The 23,810-nt window shown below is 37.5% G+C and overlaps 1 protein-coding gene across 14 annotated transcripts in view; it reads left to right on the forward strand.

Moving 5' to 3' along the window:
* The window catches only part of OSBPL2 (oxysterol binding protein like 2), a 101,418-nt gene that overhangs the window by 11,170 nt on the left and 66,438 nt on the right, over positions 1-23,810 (forward strand). For 7 of the 14 annotated variants that reach the window (XM_020981528.2, XM_020981527.2, XM_020981511.2 and 4 more), the window contains exons 3-4: positions 1,248-1,287; positions 22,764-22,845. The exons of 5 other annotated variants lie outside the window; for them this stretch is intronic. The gene's annotated coding sequence lies outside the window, so the exon portion shown is untranslated. The remainder of the gene's footprint in view (positions 1-1,247; positions 1,288-22,763; positions 22,846-23,810) is intronic. 2 more of the 14 variants (XM_020981513.2, XM_020981518.2) reach the window with 1 other exon arrangement.

Below are 23,810 nucleotides of genomic sequence, written 5' to 3' on the forward strand. Positions count from 1 at the left end.
AGGTGAGGTGTGGCTCTCTCAGTGGTAGCAGGGCATGTGGCCACTTGGACACCATGATCAGGACCACAGCCAGCGCAGGCAGCACAAAGGTGGTGAGCTGCTGCCTGGCCTCCTGCATGGCTTGCTTCTACTCCTTGCCTTTTGAAATCTCCTTCTTGGGTTTCCCTTTGAGCTGCCTCATCCTTACCAGGATGACCCTGGGAAAGCTTTCCCAGAAGTGGGTGTTAAGAACAGTGTCTTGTTCCTCCTGTTTCGGACTTGCTGCTTTCTGAGTGAAGACCAGTAATCCCGGCTACCAAGGAGGCTGAGGATGGAGGATCTCTTGAGCTCTGGAGTTCTGAATGGGAAGCCACCAGGTTGCCAGCCAGAAAACCCAGGAGATTCCAGGCAGACCAGAGCTCCTCTCTGGCCCACTAACCTCAGCTTCCTCCCTCTCTGCCAAGGCTGGGAGGAATATGTGGCAAGAGCTGCTGGTGCTTTCCTCTCCCCAGCCCTCGCAGGCTGGACATGGGAAACTCCAATACTTGTTAAAAGATGATTTATTACCAAACTTTGTGTTGTATTCCACAGAATTTTTTTATTATATAAAGAAAAATCATTTAGAATTAACCCAATATAAACATCAAATGCCGAGCTAGACAGGACCTCAGTGGTAGGATCCAAGTTGAGGAAACCAAGGCCAGAGAGATTAAGTAATTGTCCAGGTAGTTAGTGGAAGAGATAAATTTAAACTCAGGTTCCCAGACTCTGTATCCTGTAGTCTTTCCAATGTATGATGATGCAAAACTTAACATTTCTTTGAAAATTACCCCTTAAATAGTGGTAAAAAAAAATCTAATTAGTTTTTTTCGATAACCAACTGAATCTGTGTATTCCTGTATAAATTGAAACAATTCAACCATAAATTTCATAAACAGCTATATACTATAAATTAATAAATAAATAAATAAATAAATATATAAATATAAATAAATAAGTATTCAAAAATGTACATAGTAATTCACCTTCTAAGGTATGAAAAATATGAGCATTTAAGTGTGAAAGCTAGTTTCTTAGAAACTAATGTTTTGAAATTTCATTATAAGGCCGCTGATAAAGAATTAATTTGGTTACCTAACAAGGAAATACATTCTTTTGGGGATGTCAAATAAATCTGAGCTTCTTTCACTGGGAAAATTTGGATAAAGGGAAGCTGGAGAACAATTAACACTGAAGAATTTTTTCCTTTTTTTTTTTTTTCTTTTTAGGCAGTTGGGATTAAGTGACTTGACCAGGGTCACACAGCTAGTAAGTATTTGTTCCGAGGCTGGATTTGAACTCAGGTCCTCTTGACTTCAGGTCTGGTGCTCTATCCACTCACTGAAGAATATCTTAAGAATTACAGGAAGAGCTACAGGAAACTTGGAGAACAGCTAGTCCAACCCGTTCATTTTGCAGATGAGAATGATAGTTCAGTCAGTGTTAAACAGAATTTAATTTGAACTTTGAAGTATTTGTTTCTCTATATTTTCCCTTGCAACTGTGTGGTGAAATTGCCTGGGCAAACAATATACTTACCATTAGGTAAATAGAATATTATCTGCTTCTCATGGTAGAAATTAAAGTACAGTTTGGTGGAATTAGCAGATAAGAAGTATTTTTTTACATCTTAGTCTTTGACTTGATTTCCAGAAACCCCTTGCAGTATGCTATATTTCTGATACGTTAACAAATTCTCTTGTCACTTTTTCCATTGGAAAGTCATCTATCATAATATTGTAGATCTGAAATGTACAGTTCAGATGAATAGGATCCTATTTTTATTTAAGCGGTATATTTTTGACTTTGCATTTAAAGCTTTGGGTGTAGAAAACTGTTATCTACGGTTTAGGACTGATGTTTGGGCTTTCAAATCTGTAATTTGGAGCATTTCTTCTTACTTTGAAGGTAGTGTCTTTGGGACTAAACTCTGGAATGAAAACGATGAAGGAGTTGATGCTAGGACAAGAAATTTTGAAGTTGAGCCTGAGAACTATCTTTCCTATAAGTATTAAGTTTGACTCCTGCCTCATTGCTGTGTGGAGCACAACACTGAGATGAGTTTAGAAACATTTTTTTTAAAAGCCCGTTTTAGAAACAACAAAGTTGAGAAGTTTGTGTTCTATTCCAAACAAGCAGAAACAACTTAAATTATGGCTATTAAAATTCAAGGGCGTACTTTAAAAAAAAAAGGATTGAAAAAAATATAAGCTCTTTGAGGGCAGAGATATGGATTTTTAGTTAAGTTGAATGTTCTATGTATTTGGCGATTAAATTTATTTTGTTTTGGCTTGTGAGACTTTTTAAAAAAAATTATTACACAGCGTATCTTAGCAATACAATGATTTAAAAATACAAATTATGTCTCTTTAAATCCTGTGCATTTAATACATTTTTTTCAGTAAGTACTCTCTATTCATTCCCAATTAGCAGTCCCATCCCATTAAGACAGGATTAAAATACTTTTTAGTGCACACACACACGCACACACACACACACACACACACCCCAGATGTTGGATGCAGTGTTTTTTCACTATTCCTCACTAACATTGTGGTTTAGTGGCTGAGTTCTAATTCAGAGCAATATCACTACCCAGTAAAAAATTATATTGAAATAAATGTATAGTATCATAGTATATAATTTTTCTTTTAAGAAAATTAATCTGGCCCACTCACTACCTCACACCCTTGCTGAACAAATTTTAAAAAATAAACAGCTTGAAAAATTAAGCCCTCAATATGTAGCTGCATAGTCAGCGAAACTAATTCCTTTACTGGCCATGTCTGAAAATATTCCTCTTTGCATTTCAAGTTCATCACCTCTCTGTCAAGGGATGTGGTATGTTTTATCTTCATTCTTTTGGATTCATGGTTTTTATCATTATGTTATTCAGGGCTCTAAAGTATTTCAAAGCTGTTTTTATATCACGTTATAGAGATTTTCCCAATTTACTCTGAAACCATCCATTTCCTCATTTCTGTAATTCATCTTAATAAATAATTCTTATCACTGCTATGTACAAGACTGTCAAGTGCTTAGGATGTATGTGTGTGCATGTGTATACATATACATTTGTATTTGTACATATATTATACATATATGTATATACACACATGGATAAATATCCTACATATCTGTATGTGTATGTCATATGCATGTAACTGAGGACTTTACAAAGCTAATGTTTACTTCAAAGAGTATAAAGAGTATAATCAAATAGACAAACCCCCAACACATGGGAGGCAGAATTCTCTCTCTCTCTCTCTCTCTCTCTCTCTCTCTCTCTCTCTCTCTCTCTCTCTCTCTCTCTCTCTCTTTAGGCATTTGGGGTTAAGTGACTTGCCCAGGGTCACAAAGCTAGTAAGTGTCAACTGTTTGGTCTGAGGCTGGACTTCAGGGCTGGTACTCTATCCACTGTGCCACCTAGCTGATATAATGCTCCACCTTCTCCTGCACCACCTCAGTTTCTGTGGAGGGGAAGGTGATTAGATTAATAGTTTCACTAGGTTTCCATAGAGCACAGCCCCAAGTCCAAAACTCCCTTGGGTAATGAGTCAGGCACTCTGGCTTCTTAGAGCTTCCACACTAACCTGGCTAGTGGTGCCATCCTGACTACAATCTTGGCTCCAAGCTCCATGGCTCAGACTCCCAGTCTGTGTAGCTCTACTCCATCACCTGAAACAGAGGAGGACATACAACCCAGCACAGGACCAAACATCCCAGGCCCATTTCTTGGAGCCAGAGTAAAAGAAGTAGAGAAGGGGAAGTTCTTCCCCTCTACATTTGGTGATAAGGTCATTAGTAACCATAGAAAGTCATTACAAAAGGATTATAGGGATAAAAACCTGATTTCTAGGGGTTGAAGAATTAGTAGTGAGGAGGTGGAAGCAGGAAATGTATAATGATTTTTCTAGAATTAACAAACAAGCATATATTAAACATCCTATATATACTAGGTACTGTGATAGATTCTAGGGATACAAAGATGATAAAATGAACAATCTGCTCTGGCGGATCTTACATTCTGTTAGAGGAGACAACATGTACATATATAAGTAAATACAGAACAAATGCAAGGTTAGTTAAATACAGGGTGTAAAGAGTTTGACAGTGAAAAGATGCCATGAGAGAAACTGATAGCTTGAGGAGGTAGCAAGGTCAAAGAGGCTTTATTTATTTATTTTTTATGGGACACCTGAGTGTATTTGTATGTGGAGAGGAAGGACACAGTAGAGACACAAAGATTGAAAATGCACACATCAGGAGAACATGAATTTTTTGGACTCTTTGTTTCTAAAATATATCATCATCCACATCTGAATTACCTCATTTCATTTAATTTTTAGAGTCTTTTATTGATTATTGGTTTTATTTTCAATTTTTTCAGGATTTAAGTGTTATTTTTTTTTTTAAAGACTTAAGCCAAAGCACTTTGAGGTATGGAAATGTTGGCTATTATTTTTCTTTCCATCCAATGTACAATGTATATAAATTAATTTTTTTAAATTATTGACCATGGAAACATATGAATCTTTGGAGTTACGTATTTCTGGTTGGTTTTATCTGGACATCACAGAAACAGTTTCCTTGTCTGATTGTTAATTCTGCATCTCTGCTAAGTTATTACCTTTGCAGAATTTTTGCATAATTGGTGTTGTGAAACTGCTGTGTCATGGTAGCTCTTATGAGGCATATTTGGCAGCCTAATTTAAGTTCAATACATAGCTTAGAAATTTAATGTAGATCACCTGACTATATTTGTGGTCCTTTTAAATGCACATTTAATAATGATAATTTAGAATGAATGCTTCATTAAAAGTGATTCACTTATGTGAGTATTAATCATTGTAATGATGTTGGTATCAGGGCCCTGCCCCAGTTCAGACACTTAGGACTCTGAAAAAAAATTATAGTGTCAATACACTTTGAATAAGAATTTATAATAATGTAAATGTAGCTGCCACTGATTCAAACAGAGCAACATGAATAAGTCAATAAAACCAATAGAAAAAAGTCTATTTTTGCTTTTTGACTTTAAAAGCAAGCAGAGATAATTCTCACTTTAGAAAAATTTTATTTTTTTTCCTTGGATCAAGTCAGAGTACCATGCCTGGCATATTGTAAGTGCTTAAAAAATGTTTGTTGGGGGCAGCGAGGTGGTGCAGTGGAGAGAGCGCCAGCCCAGAAGTCAGGAGGACCTGAGTTCAAATCTGGCCTCTGAACAAACACTTGGCACTTATTAGCCGTGTGACCGTGGGCAAGTCACTTAACCCCAGTTGCCTAAAAAACAAAAACAAGTTTGTTGAATGAGAGCTAATAATCTAATGATCCTGAATGATCTCTAATGATTCTCTAAATTTGAGCTTAGCCCACCTCTATATGTGGACCCTAATGAATAAACAAATATAGGCCCAAGTAGCAAATAAATACTTAATATGTCTTTGTTAGAGTACCCAAGAGTGTCTTATAAGGATCCAAAAAGTAAAAGCAGGTTAGCTACATTTGTGACAATAGGCAAGTCACTTCACCTCTCTGAGACTCTGTGAAATTACTCATTTTGACTGTCATATCTAAGGTCTCTTCTAGCTCTAAATCTATGATCCTATAAGCCTAAGTGAAATTTTTTCTAGGCTTAAAACTAAAAGGAACTAGAAGCCCTTTTCTGTTTAAATACTAAAAATTGTTAGTTTATAGATTCAGGTTCATGTTGATTTAGTCTGGAGATTCATTCAATTTCCAGTTATATTCTTGGAATAAGTATAGCATAAGCAACATTTATTTTATATATATATATATTATATATATATATATATATATATATACATATATATATATACACATATATATATACACACACACATATATATGTATATATAGTTATATTTCTTCTGAGCAGCATTAAACATAGGAAATATTACATCATGCATATGATATTACCAAATTAAAAAGGAAATTGGATAGTGGTTTAGATGTAAGAAAGGAAAAGAAGCCAAGGAATGATCAGGAAAGGATTAGGGTTTTGTAGTAAGCATCAAAATCAAACAGAACCTAAGTCTTTGGAGGAAACTGTACTCTTAGGAGTGCTAATGATGGTTTTTTTGGATGTTGTGCTTGTTGGCAGACCATTGTCCCACTGTTGTACAGGTAACATTTTCAGAATAGAATATATGCTTTTAAAGTGCTGGGGGATTCTAACATCACAGCCTTTTTTTTTAATTAAACGATTTATTAAATTTTAGTTTTGAACATTCACTTTCATAAGATTTTGAATTTCAAATTTTCTCCCCCTCCCATTATTACCCCTCATCAAGACAGCATGCAATCTGGTATAGGCTCTACTTATACATTCATATTAAGCATATTTTCACATTAGTCATGATGTAAAGAAGAATTACAGCCAATGAGAGGAACCACGAGAAAGAAGAATCAAAACAAAGCAGCAGAAGAAAAGGAGAGCAAATAATATGCTTCTATCTGCATTCAGATTCCATAGTTCTTTCTCTGGATGTAGATAGCTTTTTTCCATCATGTGTCTTTTGGAGTTGTCTTAGCTCCTTGCATTGCTGAGGAGAGCTAAGTCTGTCAAAGTAAGTCATCGCACAGTGTGGCTGTTATTGTGTGCAGTGTTCTCCTGGTTCTGCTCAGTTCACTCAGCATCAGTCCATACAAGTCTTTCCAGGTTTTTCTAAAGTCTGCCTGCTCATCTTTTTTAAAAAATTTAATTAATTTATTTTTAGTTTTTAACAGTCTCTTCCATAAGCTTTTTTTTTCTTCTTTTTTTCAGCCAGAGACAAGGTTTATTAGAATATCTGTTGTATTGGACAGACTTTTAAGAATTCTAAGCATTTGTATTGCTAAAAACACAAGTGGGCTAGATTTTAAGAATCTGTGGAGTGGCTAGATTATAAGAATCTGTGAGCACCTTAATGGAGACAAGATGGACCTTATATATAGAAAGACTGTAGGAGAGATTTAGGAGTGGCCACGTAGTCTGCGGGAACTGTGAGGTAGTAGAATGCCAGGGACCTGGACCATGTGGCCAAGGGGGAATGAAGCCTAGTTAGAATTAAGGATGGGAAGTGGCCAGGGACCATAGGGAGGTAAGACAATGGAGGAGTGGGCTAGGTTAAGGATAACAGAATTGGGAGATTGGGCAAAGCCATAATGAAAGGCCAGTTGATGGGAATCCAGGCGAATGCCAGGGATTTGGCCATGTGGGGAAGTCCAGGGTTTTTCCTTTCTGGGGTCCAGATCCCAACCCCATCTTTCCCCCTTTGAACAAATGGAAACCAAACTCTTTTGGGGTAAGGGGCAAAGAAGGTCTTGGCTTCTGAAACTGCTTCCTGCTGGCAAGGGATGTAGAGCTGTTCCTGTCTCAGGGGTCCCAAAGAGGAGGTTAACTGGAACCAAGCACAGGCTGCATCCTGGGAACGATGAGGAGATATTGGATGGTACCCGGTGTTTGCTACCCACTGTAGAAGAATGGCCTGTAGTATGAAAGACACAAATCTGACAGAAAAGACTGCAGGGGGGCAGCTAGGTGGCGCAGTGGATAGAGCACGGGGCCTGAAGTCAGGAGGACCTGAGTTCAAATCCGGCCTCAGACCAAACACTTGACACTTACTAGCTGTGTGACCCTGGGCAAGTCACTTAACCCCAATTGCTTAAAAAAAAAAGAAAGAAAGAAAGAAAAGACTGCAGGGCCCAGATATGGCACGATAAAACATCCTTAGCTCTGTTTGGATTCAGATAATTCAGTTTTCTAACCATACAGTATCAAATTTACCTCATAGGCAGATTCAGGAATAGCCAGGTGGGTAACATTCCTTTTCAAGGGAACATAATGGGGAAACTGAGCTAGGAGGATCCCATCTTAGACTGAGGCTAAAATTGTCCTCTCAGCTTTTCCTGATGTTGACTTCCCATCAGTTATCATATTCTCTGAGTAGCTTGTGGCATTTCTCTCAGGTGGTGGATTATTGTTTATCAATGGATTATGATCCATCAGACAACTTAAAATCCTATGAGCTTTTTCCTCAAACAGCCCAAGTTTCACTAATCACAGCTTAGGAAAAACTTTTCCAGGATTTATGTCTCAAATTTAAATTTGTCCTGGTGTAAAAAGCCAATCGTTAGAGATTATTTCTATATACTTGAAAATTCTCAGCAAACCAAAACCCAAACAAGCTTTTTGGCAAGTTTACACATTTAAATAATAATCAACAATAGCCAGATTATTTTAACAGTAGCCAGATTATGAAAAGTTGCTTGACATAACTGATACAAAAAGTTCACCAATTTGAAGCTTGAAACAAACCCATTACCAATCAGGTGACTTCAGTTTTGTTAAATGCGTTTCCAAATTACTTTACACAGAGAATCAACATCTCATCATTAGCAGTTAAAACTGTAACTTTAAAAGAGCGTGCTTACCCAAGTTTGGGGGATAACTTCTTTACCTTGAGCAGGATGTGCTGAACCTGGGTGATGCTTCCAGGCAAAGGTTGTCCCAGGGCCCAAGGCCATTGCCGGGGGGCCCATGCTGTAGAGGGTGAATTGGGGGGGGAGGGTGAAACTCTCTTCTCCTATGGGAGGGATTAACAGGGTACCCTCTTGACTCAAGGGAAGGGAGTGGGAGAAGAGAGTGGCCAGGGCTGTAAGGAAGCATTTCAAAACTCCTTAATGATCAATCACAAAACTTTTAGAATCTGCTAAGATGTTTTTAGCTATTCTAACTTTTTCCTGTAACCTCCATGAAGGAGGATTCAGGAGTGTAAAGGGAAGGGAGTAAGTAAGCCTCAGGGTACCAAAAAGCACCTGCAGTTTTCCCAATTCCCTAGTGCCAAGAGAATTGACAGAATTAGGCATACGCTTCTGGATAGGATGTCCATCCTTGTCCTCTGTGCTGCAGAAGGTGTACTCGGGTTCATGGCCTCGAACTGAAACCAGTGGACCAAGAGCCTGAGAGTATCAGGCCGAGTGCAAGACAGCCTTATGACCATCTGCCCAAAAAGCATCTCCAAGCCTTCCTAGGTGCTTGGAAAGCAATCCAACAGCAGGGCAAGAAAGAAGGCGGGGGGGTGGGAGGAGGCTTACATACCTTCCAGTCTTGGCTGGAGAAGAACTTGGGGTTAGGCAGTTTTAACGTATGGGTCACCAAAATGTTGAGGTTTAGGGGTGCCAGGACCCCAAAGTCACAACATGTGGGTCCTGTCTAAAAGAATTCAACCCAAGCCTTCTTTCAAGCCAGAGACAAGGTTTGTTAGAACATCTGGGGGTAGCTAGGAGTTGTGAACTGATCCAACCGTTTGGAACAATTTGGCAATTTGGAACTGTGCCCAAAGGACTATAAAATTGTGCATACCCTTTGACCCAGCAATACTAGTTCTAGATCTGTATCCCAAAGACATCATACAAATGGAAAAAGGACCCACATATACAAAAATGTTTGTTGCAGCTCTTTCTATAGTGTAGATTGATCTCCAACATTTATCATTTTCCTTTTTTGTCATGTTAACCAATCCGATAGATGTAATGTGGTACCTCAGAGTCATTTTGATTTGCATTTCTCTAATCAATAGTGATTTAGAGCATTTTTTCATATGACTATAGATAGCTTTAATTTCTTCCTCTGAAAACTGCCTGTTCATATCCTTTGACTATTTATCAATTGGAGAATGACTTGTATTGTTATAAATTTGACTCAGTTCTCTACATATTTTAGAAATGAGGCCTATATCAGAGACACTAGTAAAAACTGTTTCCCAGCTTTTTGCTTTTCTTCTAATCTTGGTTGCATTGGCTTTATCTGTGAAAAAGCTTTTAATTTAATGTAATCAAAGTCACCCATTTTGCATTTCATAATGTTCTGTGTCTCTTGTTTGGCCATTAATTCTTCCCTTCTAGTTTGTTTATTATATTAGTTGTTGTATCTAAATCATGTACCCATTTTGATTTTATCTTGGTATAGGGTGTAAGATGTTGGTCTGTGCCTTGTTTCTGCCATACTATTTTCCAGTTTTCCCAGCAGTTTTTGTTAAATAGTGAGTTCTTATCCCAGAAGCTGGGGTCTTTGGATTTATCAAATAGTAGATTATTATAGTCATTGACTGCTGTGTCTTTCATACCTAGCCTATTCCACTGATCTACCACTCTATTTCTTAGCTAGTACCAAGTAGTTTTGATAATTGCTGCTTTATAATACAATTTAAGATTTGGTACAGCTAGGCCACTTCCTTTGCTTTTCTTTTCATTAGTTCCCTTGATGTTCTGGACCTTTTGTTCTTCCAGATGAATTTTGTTGTTTTTTCTAGCTCTATAAAATGATTTTTTTGTAGTTTGATTGGGGTATAGCACTGAATGAGTAAATGAATTTAAGTAGAATTGTCATTTTATTATATTAGCTTGGCCTACAAGTGACTAATATTTTTCCAGTTATTTAGATCTGACTTTATTTGTGTGAAAAGTGTTTTATAGTTGTGTTCATGTAGTTCCTGAGTTTGTTTTGGCAGGTAGATTCCCAAATATTTTAAATGTCTACTATAACTTTAAATGGAATTTTTCTTTCTATCTCTTGCTGTTGGGCTCTGTTAGTAATACATAGAAATGACGATGATTTATGTGGGTTTATTTTTATCCTGCATATCATCTGCAAAGAGTGATAACTTTATTTCTTCTTTGCCTATTTAATTCCTCTAATGATTTTTCTTCTCTTATTGCTAAAGCTAACATTTCTAGGGAGTTCATTGATGGCTTGTTCAATTTCTTTTTCTGAAATAGGGTTATTTAAGTATTTTCCTCTTCTGTTAATCTGGGCAATTTATATTTTTGTAAATAGTCATCCATTTCACTAAGATTGTCAGATTTATTGGAATGCAGTTGGGAAAAATAGCTCGTAATTATTGTTTTGATTTCCTCTTCATTGGTGGTGAATTCACTCTTTTCATTTTTTGATCCTGGTAATTTTGTTTTCTTCTTTCTTTTCTTTAATCAAATTAACCAAAGGTTTATCTATTGTTTTTTCATAAAACCAGCTCTTAGTTTTATTTATTAGTTCAATAGTTTTCTTAATTTCAATTTTATTAATCTCTCTTGGTTTTCAGAATTTCTAATTTGGTATTTAATTGGGGATTTTTAATTTGTTCTTTTTTTGTTTTTTTTAGTTGCATGCCCAATTCATTGATCTGTTCATTCTCTTATTTTATTCATGTAGGCATTTAGAGATAAAACTTTCCATGGCACTTTATTACCTGTAATTTCATTGCATCATCTGAAAAGGATGCATTTAATATTTCTGCCTTTCTACATTTGATCGTGAGGTTTTTATGCCCTAGTACATGGTCAATTTTTGTGTAGGTGCTATGTACCTTTCTATCCCCATTCAGTTTTCTCCGGAGGTCAATCATATCTAACTTTTATAAAATTTTATTCATATCCTTAAGTTCTTTCATGTAGAGCCATAGGGGAGCAGATTGACAAGCCCTTTTCAAGTAGTATTGGCAGTCTTGTGTTGATTATACTTCTAGAGCTAGAAAAGTGAAAGAAAAGTGTGGAGCAGGGTGGGCCCCAGTTAGAAAATTGCTGGGACAGAGAGCTGTGGCTGGAGCTGGTCCAGATATAGGGGGACAACGGGAGGCACTCACCAGTCAGAGCAGCAGAGAACCTTTCAGTTCCAGAACTGAAACGGTTAAATTGATCATCTCCCTCCTCTCTCAGTCTATAAATGTACAAGATGCTATAGTAGAACATGCAACTTTGCTTTATTGTTATTATTATTAGTAGTAGTAGTAGCAGTCATAGTAGTGGTAATATATTACATTTCTTTAGCTTTTCACATAGTATACAGTATACTTTACATATGTCTTATTCCTCACCTCTACCCTGAGCCCTCACAGGTTAACAGTCCTAAGCTAAGCTTTGTATCTTTTCCAGTGCATACCATAGTACCTACACATAGTAGGGACTTAATGAACATTGGTTTTATTACCAATGTTGAGATATGTAGGCCCCAGCCTTCTCTTTCTATATCTTTTGGCCTAAACACAAAACAAAACAAAAAACAAACAAAAACTTTTCCTTAGCAGCTACAGAAGGAAGAAAAGAAACCTAGTCAGTTTCATTGCAGTGATTAAAAAAGTCCTGTGAGTGAAATAATACAAATATTATCCTCATTTTACAAAAGAGAAAGAGAAATTACTGCCAGAGGTGACACAGCTAGTAAGTGGCTGAGCTGGTTTTCTAAGTCCAAGTCTTTGTATGCTGACTACATTGCTTCTCTTCTTTATGCCAAGAGGATAGATAGAATTAGAAGCAACAGTTTAAATAGAATTTAAAGTATCTAGTTTTACTAGCTGTAGATTGGACTTGAGCTGTTGAGTCATATGTGTTTGTTTCAGCTTCTTGATATGTGGTACTGTTACCAAGAAGAAGTGTTTCTGGTTCTGAAGCTGCCTCTCTACCAGAAGTAATACAGAATATCTTTTTCACTCATGTAAGCAGCATCTACTTCTACTGGAAATGAATGACCTTCTTCCATTCGCCTTCTTTGACTTTATTTTCTACATCCCAGTCTACCTCCCAGTGCTCTGTTACCTTCTGACATATATTTAAGTACAAGGTGACCCTTGTCACCTAACTTTATATGGTTCAGACTTATTTGGATAGTAGTACTTTGGCCTTTGATGACTGAGGATAATGTATAAGTAGGATAAGAGAAGATAGCTTTTAAAGGATTTTGTGTATGCTTGTCTTCCCTGCCATACATATTTTCAAAGCACCCTGGGCAGCTATTGTAGGAGTATTATTCACAAGATGTTATTTATCTATCTATCTATTTATTTATTTATTTTTAAAGTACTAGTTCTGGTATTTGCCCCTCTCTCTTCAATAATACAGGATATCAAATTTCACTGAAACAATGAGGTGTAAAAGAGCTCACATTTACCTTTTCGTGTTTGTAAATAAATGTAATGAATAGTTTGGTTTTTTTAAAACTTAGGTTTTAGATAGTCCTTGTTAAATTAACAGTTGAATAAAAATGAAGTTAAAGTAATTTTGAGAATTGCTAATTGAATACTTTAATCAGGAGTCACTGACTCCTAGGTCCTTATTATGAATCTGAGTCATAATTAGAGACTTTAAGAACTATACTTCTTAAATTACTGCTATTCACCAACAGAGGTTAAATTCAAATTATCCTTTTTCCAGTTCAACAAGTCTTTGAAAGGTAGCCTTGATTCATGCTGGCAGGCAGTAAAAATTGGGTGATAGTGCTAATAGCAAGCTGAGAGGTATAGCTAATCCTAATTTACTTGAATGACACATTAAGGATTGAAAAAGAACACTGGGCTAGTTATATGTAATGAAATTTGAAAGGATACAGTTGGGTTTAAGGAATCAGACATAAGATGGGGTGAAGTGTTTAACTCAAAATAATATAAGGGGTTTCAGTGGATTATAGGTTCAATATAAGGCAAGTGTGTCATGCTAATACTATTTTTGTCTAATACTAATACTATCTTAGTCTGCATTAGCAAGGTATGGTGTCCAGGACTAGGGAAGTGATAGTTCTGACGTGCTGTGTCTCCCTTGGTCAGAACACATATGGAGTATTGTGTTTGGGGAATCACATTTTAGGAAGGACAATGACAATGACTCACCAGTTGATGAGTGACTGGAGAAGGGTATCCAGGAGGGCACAAAAGCTCAAGATTGTGCCCATATGAGAACCAGTTGGAGGAATTGGGGATAGTTGACTAGGAAAAGAGAAGATTTGTCATATGAGCATGTAAGTAAAGCTGGAAGGGGCCTCAGAGGTCATCTAGTTCAAGCTTTTTCATTTTATAGATACAGAAACTCTGGCAGAGGGGGATTAAGTGACTTGCCCAAGGTCACACAGGTAGATAGTAAGTGGCAGAACTACAATTAAACCTTTTTCCCTCCAAGTCCAAATCCAGCCCTGTACCATATTGCCTCTCAGGAGGGTCACAAAAATTTGAACAATTCTCTCATGGAAGAGAGATTAAACTTGTTCTCCTCGTTCCTAGATCTCCTTCTGGGGCGTATGGGTAGAAAGCAAATATAGATTACTTGTGAGCAAAAACTTGTAAGAATTAGAGCTATCTAAAGGAAGGAGAGGCTATGTCATGAGATGGTGGGCTTCTCCTTGCTTGATTCACTCCATTCTTTAAGCACAAGCTTTATGTACTTGTCAGGTGTATTGTAGATGGGATTTTTAACAGATGAAAGTGAACCAGATGATACTTTGTAATTCTATGACTGTGATATATTGACGTGGATATCTGCTTTATTTGATGGCCAAGAAAAAAATCCCAAGAACTTTTTTATTTCTAGCAAGAATGAAGCACAGTGAATTTGACTTTTCATAATACTGCCTTGATATAGAACTTTCACATAGGTTTTCTCATTTGATTCTTTTTAAAATTAATTTATTTTATCAACAATCACTTCCATAAGCATTTAAGTTTTAAATTTTTCTCTGTCTCCCTTCCTGGCTCCCTCTCCAAAGCGGTAAACAGTCTTTGGATGTGGATAGCATTTTCCATCCATTTGATTCTTATGGCAACTCTAGGAGATAGACAGGACAGGTATTAAATTATATTTTTTATAGTTGAGGAAACTGAGACTCTAGACTGTTAAGTGACTAGCCTAAGGTTACAAAGCTAACCTAAGGTTACAAAGCTAATAAATGGTGAAGGGTTGCTTCTGACTTCCAGGAGCACAGATTTAAACTGAAAGGAACATTAAAGGTCAATCTGGTTCAAACTCTTCATTTTACTGAGGCCCGCTTCTGGCCCTTAGAGGAATGCAGGTGGCAAGGGCCAGAGTTGGGATATGAACCCAGGTACTTTCATCTCACAACCAGTACCTCTTCTACTGTACCATTACTCTAGCTGCTTTTTCTGTTCATTGTGCTATGCTGCTTTTCTACTAATATTTCTTCGTGTTATATAGGTTGAATAAGTTAGAACAATAGGCGTTATGACTAAATTATACCAATTCATTAGAAATAATAGGTGAAGCAGTTTGAATGTTGTATCTGACATTTAGCAACGGTGTGACTTGGAACAGCTAGTGGGCAGTTTGGCTGAGTAGTGTGCATGAAGGGAAATAAAATAAAATCTGGCTAGAAAGGTATGTGGGAGTCAGATTATGATGTTCTTTAACTCTAGAAGGACCAGAATGTAAGAGTACCTCAAAGGACCAAGCTGCATCAATTGATGCAGTGCACTATTTTTATATGTAAGGCAAAGAAAAAAGCAATAGTAAGATGAATTTTTTTTCCAGATTAAAATATCAACATTTTTGTGTCACTTGGTTCTGATGTTAAATAGAAGATTGAGGAGTTTATATTTTATCTTAGTGACAATAGTGAGCCAATGAAAGTTTTTGAAAAAGAATGACAACTCTGTGTTTTAAGAATATTCATTTGACAACTATATGGAGGCCAGATTGCTGAGCAGGTATACTAGAAAGAGGGAAATCGGTTGGGGGTGGGGAACCTGTGGCACCCTAGGTCCTCAAGTGCAGCCCTTTGACTGAATCCGAATTTCGCAGAACAAATCCCTTTAGTAAAAAGATTTGTTCTGTAAAACTTGGACTCAGTCAAAAGGCTGCATCCGAGGACTTGGCAGGCCATATGTGGCCTCAAGGCCGCAGGTTTCCTCACCCCTGGTATAGTATGTCTCTATGTCTAGGTCTCTCTGTGTCTGTATACTTGTGTTGTGTGATGCTGAAGAGTCCCCTAATTGGCTGTGGTGGTGTAGGCACCTTGGAAAGAGAAGAGGTTTTCCAATCTTGACTTTGTAGTTAAGTAGTTTGACTATATACTTTTCTCTGCTCTTGAATTCTTTGCCCTCTTGCCCTTCCACTGATTTTGCCCCAACTTTGGTTCACCTCTGCCGTCTGCCTTCTATTACTCAGTGCCAATGAACAGTGTTGGAGGATGTCACACAAGCATGCTGATTGTGTCTGCTACAAATTTATGTTTTCTAATATCAAATGGGGGCAGCTAGGTGGCACATTTGATAGAGCTCTGGCCTTGGAGTCAGGAGGACCTAAGTTCTAATATCAAATGGGCCCTCATTGCATGTGGCAGTCCTTTAATTCTTCCCTAATTGACTGTCTATTAAACCTCCTATAGTGGCTACAGTGGTTATTCCAATTACTTTTTTTTCTTTCCTCAAGCCTTCCACGTGAGTCTACTTCGCCTTCCTTTTTCCTACTCAGCAGAGAACTTTACAGAGAACATAGAGACTGTTAGTTCTCCATGAGGAATGGGGATAGAGATGGGGACTGTGCCTCTGATTTCATTGGCATTGAGAAATTCTAGATGAGGTCAGCGCCTTCTCTGCAACTGTAGTCTTGGTTGCCTAGAACCCCTTGGAATGAAATGACTTGCTTAGGGTCACACAGGAAGTACATATCAGATGCAGGACTTGAACCTAGATCATCTTGGCTTTGAGTCTAACTGTCTAGCCATTCTCACTGTGCTGGCTGGCCCTCTTTACCCTTGTTCTACAGTTCAAAAGCCCTTTGGCTTTCTCTCTCGGTCTCCTCCTTTGTGCCAGTCAGGGAAGAAGCAGTGCTATTTCTCAGCAAGGCAGATCTCTCTTTTTGTGAGGACTTGATCCTATGCCCTCCGATCACCTTCCCTGAAATCATCCCCTCTCCATTCTCCAGTTTGCCATCTCTGCCTGCAGGCTCCTTTCTTGCTACCTGAAAAGATGACCAAATCTCTCCCACTCTGTAAAACAAAATGAAACCCTTCATTTGACCTTATATCTGTGTTTATAACACATTGCCTCCACTTCTCTTAATTCACTTTTTAGTATAGTATGATATAGTATAGTATGGTATAGTTTGGTATAGTCTGACTTCTGACCTGTTCTGGAAGGTTATCAGCAATCTCTTAATTGCCCTGTCTGATGACCTTTTTTTAGTTTCCATCTTTTATAACATCTCTTTAGTATTTGATACTGTTGACCACCCTCTGTATACTCTCCTCTCCCCTCTTTCCTTGGAGAGGAGACAGTATTTTTTATTTTGTTCTCTTTCTTTTTATCTGACTACCCCATGACTGGTCCCTCTAAATTCAAGTGTGTTCTCTGGAGCTCTAATTCTGTATCACCAGTTGCAAGTTGGTAATTTTCAAGTGGATATTCTGTTAAGCATCTCAGATTCAACATTTCAAAAAAACCCTTATTACCACACTTACCTCACAACCTACCCCTCTTCCTATTTCTGTTAATGACACCACCATCATTCTTTCAGTCACCCAGGTCCACAACCTGACTCCTCACTTTCCCCTCACCCAACACACCCAGTCAGCTGCGAACTCTTTGCAGTTCTTCCTATACCACATTTCTCACATCTGTCCATTCATAAGCCACTACCCTAAGTTCAAGTCCTCATTTGCCTTTTGCCTAAGCTGTTGCATTAGCCTCTACATTGGTTGCCTGCCTCAAGTCCTTCCGCTCTCCAATCCATTCTCCATAGAGCTGCCAGGGTAATACTTCTAAAATCCAGTTCTACCCATGGCCCTCACCTGATTTACAAGCTCCAGTGGCTTCTTGTTTTCTTATGTTTTTAGGATCAAATACAAACTGTTCTGTCATTTAAAGGCCAACCTACTCTTGCCCCTTCCCTCCCAATTCCCCGGCTTTACTATGCATTTTTCTCTTTCATGAACTCTATAATCTAGACACACTGGCCATCTTGCTGGTCCTCACATGTGACCTTCCTTCTCCCTTTTCTATGCCCTTGTAAAGGCCATCCCCTTGCCTATAATGTACCACCTTTTCACTTTCACTTCAAAGACCTTGGTTTGCTTCACCTCTCAGCTGTTGAAACCTGAAACCGTTCTTGATCTAAGTGCCTCTTCCTCCAAATTACCTTGCATTTATTTTGTGTAGACCCATGTGGAGATGTTTGTTTTCCCCTGTAGAATGTGAATATATAATATAGAATTCCCTATAGAATGCCTGAGAGCAGTCGCTATTTTAATAGTTCATGTCTTAGAATCACTGGCATACTGCCTGGCAAATGTCTGGTGCTTAATAAATGTTTGTGGTTGGTGAAACAAGCCTGAGTTTCCTGGTCTGTTAAAATGAGGATAATAATGCCTTGCTGTTTACTATATAAGACACTGTTAAGCAGGGAGGAAAAAAGGTCAAGTAGGAGAAGACTGAAAAGGGCACTGGATTTACAGTTAAGAAATCATTGGTAACCTTAGAAAAAGCAAAAATTGTGGGAATTAAATGAGATTATGTATGTTAAATGCTTTTTTCATGGTTCAGCTTTTTTTTTTTTAGTTTTTAGGCAGTTGGAGTTAGGTGACTGGCCCAGAGTCCCATAGCTAGTAAGTGACAAGTTTTTGGTCTGAGGCTGGATTTGAACTCAGGTCCCCTTGACTTCAGGGGCGGTGCTCTATACTTTGCGCCACCTAGCTGCCCCTTCAGCTTTTTTAAAAAGCATATTTTAATTCACTTTAACTCTTTTGCATTACTTGTATCTTTATATGCTTCATTTACTATTTTTAATGGTGCAATAATAAATATTCCATTAACTTGACCTTTAAATAGACGGCTGCTGAAGTCTCTTCCAACACTTAAATTATATGATTTTTAAAAATTTAGTTGTAATTAATATATGGTCTTATTCTGCTAATCATGCTTCAGTTCACTTCATAAAAAGTCTTTCCATATTTGTGTTCTTCATATTTGTTTTTAATGACAGTATGTAAAACAGTGTGATACAGTGGATAGAGAGCCAGTCTTTTAATCAGGAAGTTGTTGTTGTTCAATTGTTTCAGTTGTGTCCAACTCATTGTGACCCCATTTTAGGTTTTCTTAGCAGAGATGCTGGAGTGGTTTGCTGTTTCCTTCCCAACCTCATTTTACAGATGAGGAAAGCAAGGCAAAAAGGGTTAAGTGACTTTCCCAAGGTCACACAGTTAGTAAGCGTCTGAGGTCATATTTGAACTCAGGTCTTCCTGCCTCCAGGCTTAGCACTCTACCCATTACATTATCTAGCTGCCCATAGTCGGGAAGACCTGGGTTCAAATTCTGTCCCTGACACACAAGAGCTCTGTGATCATGGTCAAGTAACAACATATGGCTTCTGGGCAACTCTCTAAGAATTTGTGTTATAGGAGATTGCTTATCTAAGTCTGTAGGGATTTTCAAATCATGAAATCATAAGTCTAAACTCTCCCAAGAACCTTCCTTTCTTCTCCCTTCCCACCTGCCAAGAGACCATAGTATCCTATTATATTAAAGTGACATTTATTTAGACATTCCACAATAATTGAAGTTTTGGACATGATGAATTTATGATGTCCATAGGAAATCCAGTTTGAGATGTCTAATTGGCAGTTGGAGACTGGAGGTTGGGAGAGAGGTTAGAACTGGACAAGTAGATCTGTGAGTAATTTCCGTAGAGATGAAAACTGTAAACATGGGAGTTGATGAGTTCTCTAAGTGAAATAGTATAAAGGAAAAATAATAGGATAGGCTTGGGGGACCCATATGGTTAATGGGTATGAACTGGATAAAGATCCAGCAAAGGAGACTGGGAAAGGGCAGTCAGATAACAATGTCACAAAAACCTAGAGAGAAAAGAGTATCAAAGAGGAGAAGGTGATCAACAGTGTTAAAGGCTGCAGGGAAGTCAAGAAGGAGGATTGAGGAAAAGGCCATTTGATTTGACAATTGATAGAGCATTTGTTTTTGGAGAGAATAGTTTTGGTTTAATGATGAAGTTGGAAACAGATAGCAAAGAATCTTGGTTTGCTACTATTTAAAGTGAGGAATTTGGACTTTGGGTAGCTAGATGATGCAGTTGATACAGTGCGAAGTCTAGAGTCAGAAGATTTGTCTTGGTGAGTTTAAATCTGTCCTCAGATACTTAGCTGTGTGACCATGGGCAAGTCACTTGACCCAATTTGCCTCAGTTTCCTCATCTGTCAAATGAGGTGGAGAAGGAAAGAGCAAGCCACTCCAATATCTTTGCCACGAAAACCCTAAATAGGGTCACGAAGAGTCGAACATGATGAAAAACGACTGGAAGATAACAACAAAATTTGGACTATAACATCTCTGAACTCCTAGTTAGAAATCTTGGATTCAAGTCAGTTTTTCCTATCTGTAGCATCTCTTATGACCAGGGCATTTTTAAGTGATTCCACAATGAAAATCTCTTACTATTTTTTTTTCAATTCATGGAACACTGTGTGATGAGTACTATTAATGCCTGTTAAATCTGACACAGGTCATACAACTTTGTCTGCAGTGATATAGATGCCCTGTAAGAACTGGTGATTGGCAGGAACTATCATAGTTCTCATTAGGAACTATGACTTAATTGTATTTATTTTGTTGGGGCAGTCTGGCTTCCTAGAATCAACCATAAAAGCCTGCCTTCTAACAGCTTAGTAACATGTTTCTCTAATTTTTTTTCTTTCCAAGTCTTCCAAGGAAATTAATAGACTGCCTTTTCACTGAAATTACTTTAAGACAGGGTAAAGTTTTGTAGCTACGCAGAAAATGAGAATAGGCTTTAAAAAATTAAAACAAAGAAACTTGCTAGAAAAAATAGGTGGACAGTCTTTCCTTTAAGTTCTTATTGAGAAGACAAATAATCTCTTCTGGGTTTTCCATTATTTTGTTTTTTTCTCCATAATAAGCATATTCATCAGGCAAAGAACTGAGTGCCAGTATTGTTGTTGTCACCCATGGGGGAGTATGCTGAGTTTTCTAACAAGTAGTTCATGTTCTTGAATTAATTGGGAATCTTTATATTAGCAATTGATTCTTATACTTAGATTTTTAAATTCAAGACATCGTGAATGCATGTTTTTGTTTGTACCAGTAATCATATGCCAACACTTGATATATGCATTTATTTGTATATATATATATATTCTTATGTATGAAATTAAATATAAGATTTTGGCATTGTCTTAGAAGCAAGGAATAATGTCTTAAAAATTGGTAATGTGTCTTGATCTACTAATTTCTCTGCGCCAGTTAGTGCTATTAATGCTATCAATGTAGTAGACTTATTAAGGTATCTTTTTGTTTTCATTTTTTAGGAGGGCACTATTTGTTTGATACAGGATGTGTTTGGGAGCTCTTTTTAGGTGATTGTCATAAAATATAAACAGCAGTAGGTTGTTCCAATGGCTATGGTTATATAAAGATTTTAGAATTATGTGGGAGAGATTGTGTTATTTTTCCAAACAAGTATGAAAATGTAATATCCTTTAGTGGGAGCACTGTATGTTCTTTTGCTTGGATATTTGTTCAGTAATTCTAATAAAATAATGACTGAACTTGTCTGGGAAAATACTGTGGATGCCACACCTATTGATACTTTGATCCTTGATTTCTAGGCAGAGATAATGTGCAGTCTAGTCCAGGCCTTCTTAAACTTTTTCCACTTGCAACCCCTTCAGTGCTTCTTAAACTGTGGGTTGCAGCCCACAGTTTAAGAAGCACTGTAAGCGACTACAGACTCCATGAAGGTGGGTATATAATAGGCATTTAAATATTTGTTGAATTAAATATCGATTTCTTAAGGATTGCCACTGCCTGAAATTTTCTCACATATTTGGCTTCCAAGATTCTTTGCATTTTACTAGATTAGTCCTCAAACAATCAGCTAGCTCATAATTTTGCATCTTGGTCCAGCATAGCAGTACTTGGATACACTGACATAATGCTGCTGTAACAAAGAAAATCTCTTCGATTGAAGAAGGACTTACATTCTTCAAATATCCCCATTCTTAATAGTATTTTCATTCTTTTCATTGTCACTGGCTTTTTGCCTTCTGCCTTCCATCATACATAGGTTTGTCCTATCTTGAAAAAACTTTATTTGATCGTGTTGTTGCAGTCTGAGAGGTTGTGACTCCTCAAAGACTGGAGTACATGATGGATTATCTGGAATGAATTCACAGACTCAAGCATTGTTTAAGTCAAGTGCCAAAAAGTTTATTGTTACACTTTTCAGCAGGCAAGGATTCTTAAGGATCCTGCAGCCTTAGAGTGGTACAGTTAAAGTTTATGCAGGATAAAATACAATAAAACATGTGCCAAATATGCTAGCAAGGTGATTCAGGGTGGAATTAGGGAGTGGTTAAGGAGTGGTCAGTTCTTAAAAGAACATGCACTTCTTGTACCTACTGCGCAGGCGTTTTACCCAGAGTTCACTGGGAAAAGCCCACAAGGGGGACCACATGGAGGTGTGGTTTTAAGCCTGCTACGTCACTAAGTTAACTCAGGAGTAACTGAGAGTTGTCTAGTCTGCCACCGATCAATGTCTTGTTTAACAAGATAGATGTAGGGAGTATACATATGTCTTAAGTCTAGACTACAGTTAATGAGGAGTCCAGGATGTAGATAATGAGGTAGGGTGGTAGTATAGATAGTCCAGTGGGTATGAATGTCTTTATGAACCAGTGCAAAGCCAGTTCAAACTAATAATTCCTTCAGGTGCTGTTTGTTACTGCACTAAGGAGAGAGATAAGGGTCTTGCTGGGGCCCACTCATGAGTAATTGCTAGGCACAGTGTCCTTGGGCTGGGGAGAAACTGTCAGGGATAGTGTTTCTGAAGCTAGGGAGAAATTGGGGTCCAAGCACAGGCACCCAAACACAAGCATCCAAGCACCCCATCACTGTTGTTGTCTCTAACTACTACCCTGTTGCTCTTCTTCTCTTTAGTGAAAAGAGCACCCTCATCTTAGATTCAGAAGACCTGGAGATGAGTCTCAAGCTTTATCACTTACTAGCTGTATGACCTCAGGTGAATGACTTCTCTCTTAATTTTCAGTTTTCTTGTCCATTCAATGAGGACATTAATATTTACATTACATACTTCATATGACTATTGTGAAAGGAAGACTTTTCAGGCTCTAACATTCCATGTAAATTCTAGCCATTTACAGACAAATTTTTCTGAGTGCCAAGCCTATTGCCTCTATTTCCTCATCACCCACTTTCTCCTTCACCTTATTTCATTACACTCATAACATCATTTATTTACCCATTCTTCAATAGGATACCCCATAATTTCCAGTTTTTTGCTATTATAAAAAGACCTGTTATAAATATTTTTATGCATGTAGATGTGTTTTCTCTTTTTGATGGTTTTGGCATATAGGCATAGTCGTGATATCACTGGGTAAAAGGGAATGCACAGTTTAGTGACTTTTGGTCATAATTTCAAATTGTTTTCTAGACTAACTGGATACATTCACAGCCCCTTCAACAGCACTTGTTTTACTGTAGATTCTCCAATAACTATCATTTTCCTTTTCCTTCTTTTTTTTTTTTGGGGGGGGTGTCATCTTTGCCATTGAATATGAGATGAAACCTCAGAATTCTTTAATTTGCATTTCTCTTATTATTAATGATTTAGAGCATTTTTCTTATGGTTGTTGAAGCTCAGATTTCTTCCTTTGAAAATCTTCTGTTCATATTCTGACCACTAGTCTATTGGAGAATGTTCTTATATGGTTAAGTCAATTCCTTATATATCTTGGATATAAGACATTTCTTTACCAGAGAAATTTACTGCAAAGATTTTTTCCTAGTTACCTGTTTCCTTTCTAATTTTAACTTCATTGGTTTTGTTTATGCAAAGCCTTTTAAAATTTTATGCAATCACAATTGTTCATTTTATCTTTTGTAATCCTTTCTATTCCTTGTTTGGCTTTGAACGCCTACTTAACTAGTCCATAAATCTGGAAGGTAATTTCTTTTTTCTAT

The sequence above is a fragment of the Phascolarctos cinereus genome, unplaced genomic scaffold (genome assembly GCF_003287225.1).
Source record: "Phascolarctos cinereus isolate Bilbo 61053 unplaced genomic scaffold, phaCin_HiC Scaffold_2;HRSCAF=192, whole genome shotgun sequence".
Lineage (NCBI taxonomy): Eukaryota > Metazoa > Chordata > Mammalia > Diprotodontia > Phascolarctidae > Phascolarctos > Phascolarctos cinereus.